This window comes from Alligator mississippiensis, chromosome 4 (genome assembly GCF_030867095.1).
Source record: "Alligator mississippiensis isolate rAllMis1 chromosome 4, rAllMis1, whole genome shotgun sequence".
Classification (NCBI taxonomy): Eukaryota; Metazoa; Chordata; order Crocodylia; family Alligatoridae; genus Alligator; species Alligator mississippiensis.
The window spans coordinates 95,925,001-95,932,824 of NC_081827.1; the positions used below are offsets into that span (position 1 = coordinate 95,925,001).

At 60.0% G+C, this 7,824-nt stretch overlaps 1 non-coding gene across 1 annotated transcript; it reads right to left on the reverse strand.

Moving 5' to 3' along the window:
• Nucleotides 1-3,074: 3,074 nt before the first annotated feature.
• Nucleotides 3,075-3,147, reverse strand: TRNAM-CAU (transfer RNA methionine (anticodon CAU)). Its single transcript has one exon. It is a non-coding gene; the product is annotated as a tRNA-Met (tRNA).
• Between the last annotated feature and the right edge of the window lie 4,677 nt (nt 3,148-7,824).

Consider the following 7,824-nt stretch of genomic DNA (forward strand, 5'->3'; position numbering starts at 1 on the left):
GGGGCTGAGGAGGTGGCAATGTGGGCTTTGGGGCCCAGGCTGCCAAAGAGGCTGGAGCCAGAACCTGGCCCTCAGCCCGGTGGGGCCCCACGCCCTGCGCCGCGCTGGCCAGCCCGCCTTCTCCTGACGGGGCCGGGGAGGTGGGGGCGGCTCGCTCTCAGCACGGGCCCTTGACTTGCAATGCGTTTCCGGCCCTTGCTCGCCATGGGCCGAGAGGGCATTTGGCCAAAAATGGAGGGAGCGGAGAGAGCGAATCGGTCTCGTGACCTCAAACGCCAGAGGCTTGCATGGGGTTGACCTGGTGCCTGAAAGGTCCCATACGAATGCATGGGGTTGACATTGTGCCTGGAAGTCCCCACTGGCTTGCATGGGGTTGACCTGGTGCCTGGAAGACCCCATAGGAATGCACAGGGTTGACTGTCTGCCTACAAGTCCCCATAGACTTGCATGGGGTTGAGCTGGTGCCCGAAAGGCCCCATAACAATGTCTGGGGATGACATTGTGCCTGGAAGTCCCCATAAGCTTACACGGGCTTGACCGAGAGCCTCAAGGTCCCCTTAGGCTTGCATGAGGTTGGCCTGGGGGCTCAAGGTCCCCATAGCAATGTATGGGGTTGACATATTGCTGGCAAGTCCCCATAGCAGTGAATGGGGTAGACCTGGTGCCTGAAAGTCCCCTTAGGAACACATGGGGTTGACATTCTGCCTGAAAGTCCCCATTGGCTTCCATGGGGTTGACCTGGTGCCTCAAAGTCCCCTTAGGAATACATGGGGTTGACATTCCGCCTGCAAGTCCCCATAGGAGTGATTGGGGTTGATCTGGTGCCTGGAAGTCACCTTTGGAATACAGGGGGGTGACATTCTGCCTGAAACTCCCCTTTGGCTTCCATGGGGTTGACCTGGTGCCTGAAAGACCCCTTAGGAATACACGGGGTTGACATTGTGCCTGAAAGTCCCCTTTGGCTTCCATGGGGTTGACCTGGTGCCTCAAAGTCCGCTTAGGAATACACGGGGTTGACATTGTGCCTGCAAGTCCCCATTGGCTTGCATGGGGCTGACCTGGTGCCTCAAAGTCCCCTTAGGAATACATGGGGTTGACATTCTGCCTGAAAGACCCCATTGGCTTCCATGGGGTTGACCTGGTGCCTGAAAGTCCCCTTAGGAATGCAAGGGGTTGACATTGGGACTGAAAGTGCCCTTTGGCTTCCATGGGGTTGACCTGGTGCCTCAAAGTCCGCTTAGGAATACACGGGGTTGACATCCTGCCTGCAAGTCCCCATTGGCTACCATGGGGTTGACCTGGTGCCTCCAAGTCCCCTTAGGAATACATGGGGTTTTCATTCTGCCTGAAAGTCCCCATTGGCTTCCATGGGGTTGACCTGGTGCCTGGACGTCCCCTTAGGAATACATGGGGTTGACATTGTGACTCAAAGTCCCCTTTGGCTTCCATGGGGCTGACCTGGTGCCTCAAAGTCCCCTTAGGAATACATGGGGTTGACATTCTGCCTGCAAGTCCCCATTGGCTACCATGGGGTTGACCTGGTGCCTCAAAGTCCCCTTAGGAATACACGGGGTTAACATTCTGCCTGTAAATCCCCATAGGAGTGATTGGGGTTGATCTGGTGCCTGGAAGTCACCTTTGGAATACATGGGGGTGACATTCTGCCTGAAACTCCCCTTTGGCTTCCATGGGGTTGACCTGGTGCCTCAAAGTCCCCTTAGGAATACATGGGGTTGACATTCTGCCTGCAAGTCCCCATAGGAGTGATTGGGGTTGACCTGGTGCCTGGAAGTCAGCTTTGGAATACATGGGGATGACATTCTGCCTGTAACTCCCCTTTGGCTTCCATGGGGTTGACCTGGTGCCTGAAAGACCCCTTAGGAATACATGGGGTTGACACTGTGCCTGAAAGTCCCCTTTGGCTTCCATGGGGTTGACCTGGTGCCTCAAAGTCCCTTTAGGAATACATGGGGTTGACCTTGTGCCTGAAAGTCCCCTTTGGCTTCCATAAGGTTGACCTGGTGCCACAAATTCCTACCGCCCAGGATTTCCCTGCCAAGCAAATACAGAGGGTGCGGTCGGGCAACAATAAACACAGCACCCGCACAACCACCCGGGGCTTAAGCCTCCAAAAACTGGCCCTCCCACCCAGGCTCCGTCTTTCCCTGCCCCCGCCGCCACCGCCCTGCTTCCCTACTTCCGCCTGCCCAACATTTGCTCCAGGTCCCGGCCTGCTACCCACCTTCCTCTCCCCAGCCATCCTACTATCTAGAGGCCCCTACCTCCCAGGCTTTTCACATCTGCTCCGCCTCCTTCGAGGCGACCGCCATTTCCCTCCTTGCCGTATCACACTGCTCCTCTTGGTCCTGCCTCCTGCAGGCACCCAGGTCGCCCTGGTCCTGCTCACCACTGTGTATGGGGCAGTCGCGAAGCTGGTCTCTTGGGACCAGGGGCAAGAAGGGCTGGAGCAGCCCCCCCAACTTGGGGGCAAGGGCTCCAGAAAGCAGGGGCAGAATGAGCAGAGTCGAGGCTTCAGCAGCCTAAGGGGGACCTTTGGGCAGAGGGCGAGCTGCGAGGGAACAAGGCCGTAGCAAGGGGAGCTTCGGGAGGCCCAAGTGCCACCTGCACGCTGCAAAATCTGTGGCAGCGGTGGGATTCGAACCCACGCCCCCGCAGAGACTGGAGCCTTAATCCAGCGCCTTGGACCGCTCGGCCACGCTCCCCCAGGCTGGGCCACTTTCTCTGCGGGGCGCCCAAGCACCTGCTTCGGCCTGGCTGCTTTTCCTCCGCCACCTCCCGCACCTGACACCGCACCAGCCCAGCAGAAAAGAAGCAGGGACTGGGGCTGCCACTAGTGACCGGGCTGGGCATGGCCCTCAGCGTTCATGGTGTGCGCTACCTTGGGCAAAGCCGGCCCAGGAAGAGCATCGCCAGCGCCACCCGCGCGGACACACCAGGCGCCTGCATCCTGGCCAGCACCGGGAAGAAAAGGCAGCGGGGGGCCAAGCTTAGGCGACTGGAGCCTGCCCCGGGTGGCAGGCAAGGCGCCTGGCTCAGGCAGCAAGAGGCAAGCCTGCCTTCTCTGAGGCTCGAACTCAGGACCTCCAGATTATGAGACTGACGCGCTGCCGGCTGCGCTAAGAAGGCCCGGCTGGCTCAGCCCCCTGGTCCCGCACCACCACCGGGAGCCCTCACCTCCGGCCCACCGGGGTCCGTCGGCCAGGTCTAGGGCAAGGGACCCGGACGGGAAAACAATAGCAGCTCTCCAGCTCGGAAGGCGATTGCCATTCTCTCTCTCAGGGGCGCTCTCCTTCCCCACAGGAACCCAACCGGATTATTGGGCGGCAGTTAGCTCTGCGAACCAGCCCTGTGAGCTCGGGGCACCAGCTGCTGGTCTTTTGCAACAAACAGCTCTGTTCAGGTCATGGGTCTGAAAAGACAGGAAGCAAAAGCCCTCCACCTCCATTCGACTTCCCCCTGGGGCCAGGGAAAGTGAGGCAGGGCTCAACATGAAGAGAGGAGGCACACCCCCAGCCACACACAACACGAAGGGTGCTACGGGCTGCTCAGGACTGGGCTGGCCCTGTTGAGGATGCAGCCTGGGGCATTTCTCCCGTCAGGCACAATACTCGTGGGCACCAGTGGACCGCCGTGCTGGAGTGATGCACAGTCCTACTCCGTGGTCCCAGATCCTGAAAACATATTGCCTGGAGGCAGAACCCGCTGTCAAAGGCTGCTGTCAGAGGCTCAGAAGAGGGGCGCGGGCAGAAGAAAGGAAGGGGCGCCCTTCCACCTGGGCTCTGCAGGTATCTGTGGCCGGCGGTTGCATGGCCACCAGGAAGAGCGCTGGCTCGGGTTTTGGCCTGCGTGGGGAGCCTGCGGGAAGGCGTGGGCTGGGAGGAGGAGAAAGGAAGCACTGCTCCTCACTGTGCGAGGTGCTGGCTTCCTGTCAGAGAGGCAAGAGGGTGTCGGGGCAGAAGGGCAGCCTGCCAGCCCCAGCAGAGTGGCGCAGCGGGAGCGTGCTGGGCCCATAACCCAGAGGTCGATGGATCGAAACCATCCTCTGCTATGTTTCCCCCCTGCTTGCCTTTTGCTTCCCCTACCTGATTCCCGCCCCTCCAAGTGGCTTTGTCCTTGACATGCCTGAGAGTGGGGCTCTCCGGCCTCCTTCCCCAAAGGCGGTGGGGAGCGTGCTCACGGAACTTTGCAAGGGAAGGCCGGTGGGCTCTCCTCCAGTGACAGTCCTGCCGAGGGAGTGGGGGCGGGGCAGCTGCGGCAGCCCCGGGGCAGCTGTGGCCTCGGAGGGAAGGGAGGAGAAGGTGCTCAGAAGCAGAGAAGAGCCCGCCAGGAATGGGACCGAGTGACCTGGGCACCAGGCACCACAGCGCAAGCAAAGGAAGCCAACGCGGTTGCCAGGCCGTGAAGGCATCTTCCTCCCCCCTGCCTCCTAGTTTGGGGACCAAAGAAAGAAGGGGTTGAGCACCTGTGTCTGTGTTGGAGGCGGGAGGGAGAGGGAAGGATCGCAGGAGGATTTGGGCGACTGGGTCTAGGAGGAGCCCGAGAACGTGGCGGCCGCTACTCAGGAAAGGCCAGCAGAGCAGGGAGGCTGGCTGCAAAGGAAGGGCCTGGGAGAAGGCGGCCTGCCAAGAGCTGTGACCGCAGCCCCGAGGGGTCCTCCTACCTGGGCAAGACATCCGGGAATACAGCTTCAGCCCCCAAACCTGGAGCGTGGGGGCTGAGGAGGTGGCAACGTGGGCTTTGGGGCCCAGGCTGCCAAAGAGGCTGGAGCCAGAACCTGGCCCTCAGCCCGGTGGGGCCCCACGCCCTGCGGCGCGCTGGCCAGCCCGCCTTCTCCTGACGGGGCCGGGGAGGTGGGGGCGGCTCGCTCTCAGCACGGGCCCTTGACTTGCAATGCGTTTCCGGCCCTTGCTCGCCATGGGCCGAGAGGGCATTTGGCCAAAAATGGAGGGAGCGGAGAGAGCGAATCGGTCTCGTGACCTCAAACGCCAGAGGCTTGCATGGGGTTGACCTGGTGCCTGAAAGGTCCCATACGAATGCATGGGGTTGACATTGTGCCTGGAAGTCCCCACTGGCTTGCATGGGGTTGACCTGGTGCCTGGAAGACCCCATAGGAATGCACAGGGTTGACTGTCTGCCTACAAGTCCCCATAGACTTGCATGGGGTTGAGCTGGTGCCCGAAAGGCCCCATAACAATGTCTGGGGATGACATTGTGCCTGGAAGTCCCCATAAGCTTACACGGGCTTGACCGAGAGCCTCAAGGTCCCCTTAGGCTTGCATGAGGTTGGCCTGGGGGCTCAAGGTCCCCATAGCAATGTATGGGGTTGACATTGTGCTGGCAAGTCCCCATAGCAGTGCATGGGGTAGACCTGGTGCCTGAAAGTCCCCTTAGGAACACATGGGGTTGACATTCTGCCTGAAAGTCCCCATTGGCTTCCATGGGGTTGACCTGGTGCCTCAAAGTCCCCTTAGGAATACATGGGGTTGACATTCCGCCTGCAAGTCCCCATAGGAGTGATTGGGGTTGATCTGGTGCCTGGAAGTCACCTTTGGAATACAGGGGGGTGACATTCTGCCTGAAACTCCCCTTTGGCTTCCATGGGGTTGACCTGGTGCCTGAAAGACCCCTTAGGAATACACGGGGTTGACATTGTGCCTGAAAGTCCCCTTTGGCTTCCATGGGGTTGACCTGGTGCCTCAAAGTCCGCTTAGGAATACACGGGGTTGACATTGTGCCTGCAAGTCCCCATTGGCTTGCATGGGGCTGACCTGGTGCCTCAAAGTCCCCTTAGGAATACATGGGGTTGACATTCTGCCTGAAAGTCCCCATTGGCTTCCATGGGGTTGACCTGGTGCCTGAAAGCCCCTTAGGAATGCAAGGGGATGACATTGGGACTGAAAGTGCCCTTTGGCTTCCATGGGGTTGACCTGGTGCCTCAAAGCCCGCTTAGGAATACACGGGGTTGACATCCTGCCTGCAAGACCCATTGGCTACCATGGGGTTGACCTGGTGCCTCCAAGTCCCCTTAGGAATACATGGGGTTGACATTCTGCCTGAAAGTCCCCATTGGCTTCCATGGGGTTGACCTGGTGCCTGGACGTCCCCTTAGGAATACATGGGGTTGACATTGTGACTCAAAGTCCCCTTTGGCTTCCATGGGGCTGACCTGGTGCCTCAAAGTCCCCTTAGGAATACATGGGGTTGACATTCTGCCTGCAAGTCCCCATTGGCTACCATGGGGTTGACCTGGTGCCTCAAAGTCCCCTTAGGAATACACGGGGTTAACATTCTGCCTGTAAATCCCCATAGGAGTGATTGGGGTTGATCTGGTGCCTGGAAGTCACCTTTGGAATACATGGGGGTGACATTCTGCCTGAAACTCCCCTTTGGCTTCCATGGGGTTGACCTGGTGCCTCAAAGTCCCCTTAGGAATACATGGGGTTGACATTCTGCCTGCAAGTCCCCATAGGAGTGATTGGGGTTGACCTGGTGCCTGGAAGTCAGCTTTGGAATACATGGGGAGGACATTCTGCCTGTAACTCCCCTTTGGCTTCCATGGGGTTGACCTGGTGCCTGAAAGACCCCTTAGGAATACATGGGGTTGACACTGTGCCTGAAAGTCCCCTTTGGCTTCCATGGGGTTGACCTGGTGCCTCAAAGTCCCTTTAGGAATACATGGGGTTGACCTTGTGCCTGAAAGTCCCCTTTGGCTCCCATAAGGTTGACCTGGTGCCACAAATTCCTACCGCCCAGGATTTCCCTGCCAAGCAAATACAGAGGGTGCGGTCGGGCAACAATAAACACAGCACCCGCACAACCACCCGGGGCTTAAGCCTCCAAAAACTGGCCCTCCCACCCAGGCTCCGTCTTTCCCTGCCCCCGCCGCCACCGCCCTGCTTCCCTACTTCCGCCTGCCCAACATTTTCTCCAGGTCCCGGCCTGCTACCCACCTTCCTCTCCCCAGCCATCCTAGTATCTAGAGGCCCCTACTCCCAGGCTTTTCACATCTGCTCCGCCTCCTTCGAGGCGACCGCCATTTCCCTCCTTCCCGTATCACACTGCTCCTCTTGGTCCTGCCTCCTGCAGGCACCCAGGTCGCCCTGGTCCTGCTCACCACTGTGTATGGGGCAGTCGCGAAGCTGCTCTCTTGGGACCAGGGGCAAGAAGGGCTGGAGCAGCCCCCACAACTTGGGGGCAAGGGCTCCAGAAAGCAGGGGCAGAATGAGCAGAGTCGAGGCTTCAGCAGCCTAAGGGGGACCTTTGGGCAGAGGGCGAGCTGCGAGGGAACAAGGCCGTAGCAAGGGGAGCTTCGGGAGGCCCAAGTGCCACCTGCACGCTGCAAAATCTGTGGCAGCGGTGGGATTCGAACCCACGCCCCCGCAGAGACTGGAGCCTTAATCCAGCGCCTTGGACCGCTCGGCCACGCTCCCCCAGGCTGGGCCACTTTCTCTGCGGGGTGCCCAAGCACCTGCTTCGGCCTGGCTGCTTTTCCTCCGCCACCTCCCGCACCTGACACCGCACCAGCCCAGCAGAAAAGAAGCAGGGACTGGGGCTGCCACTAGTGACCGGGCTGGGCATGGCCCTCAGCGTTCATGGTGTGCGCTACCTTGGGCAAAGCCGGCCCAGGAAGAGCATCGCCAGCGCCACCCGCGCGGACACACCAGGCGCCTGCCTCCTGGCCAGCACCGGGAAGAAAAGGCAGCGGGGGGCCAAGCTTAGGCGACTGGAGCCTGCCCCGGGTGGCAGGCAAGGCGCCTGGCTCAGGCAGCAAGAGGCAAGCCTGCCTTCTCTGAGGCTCGAACT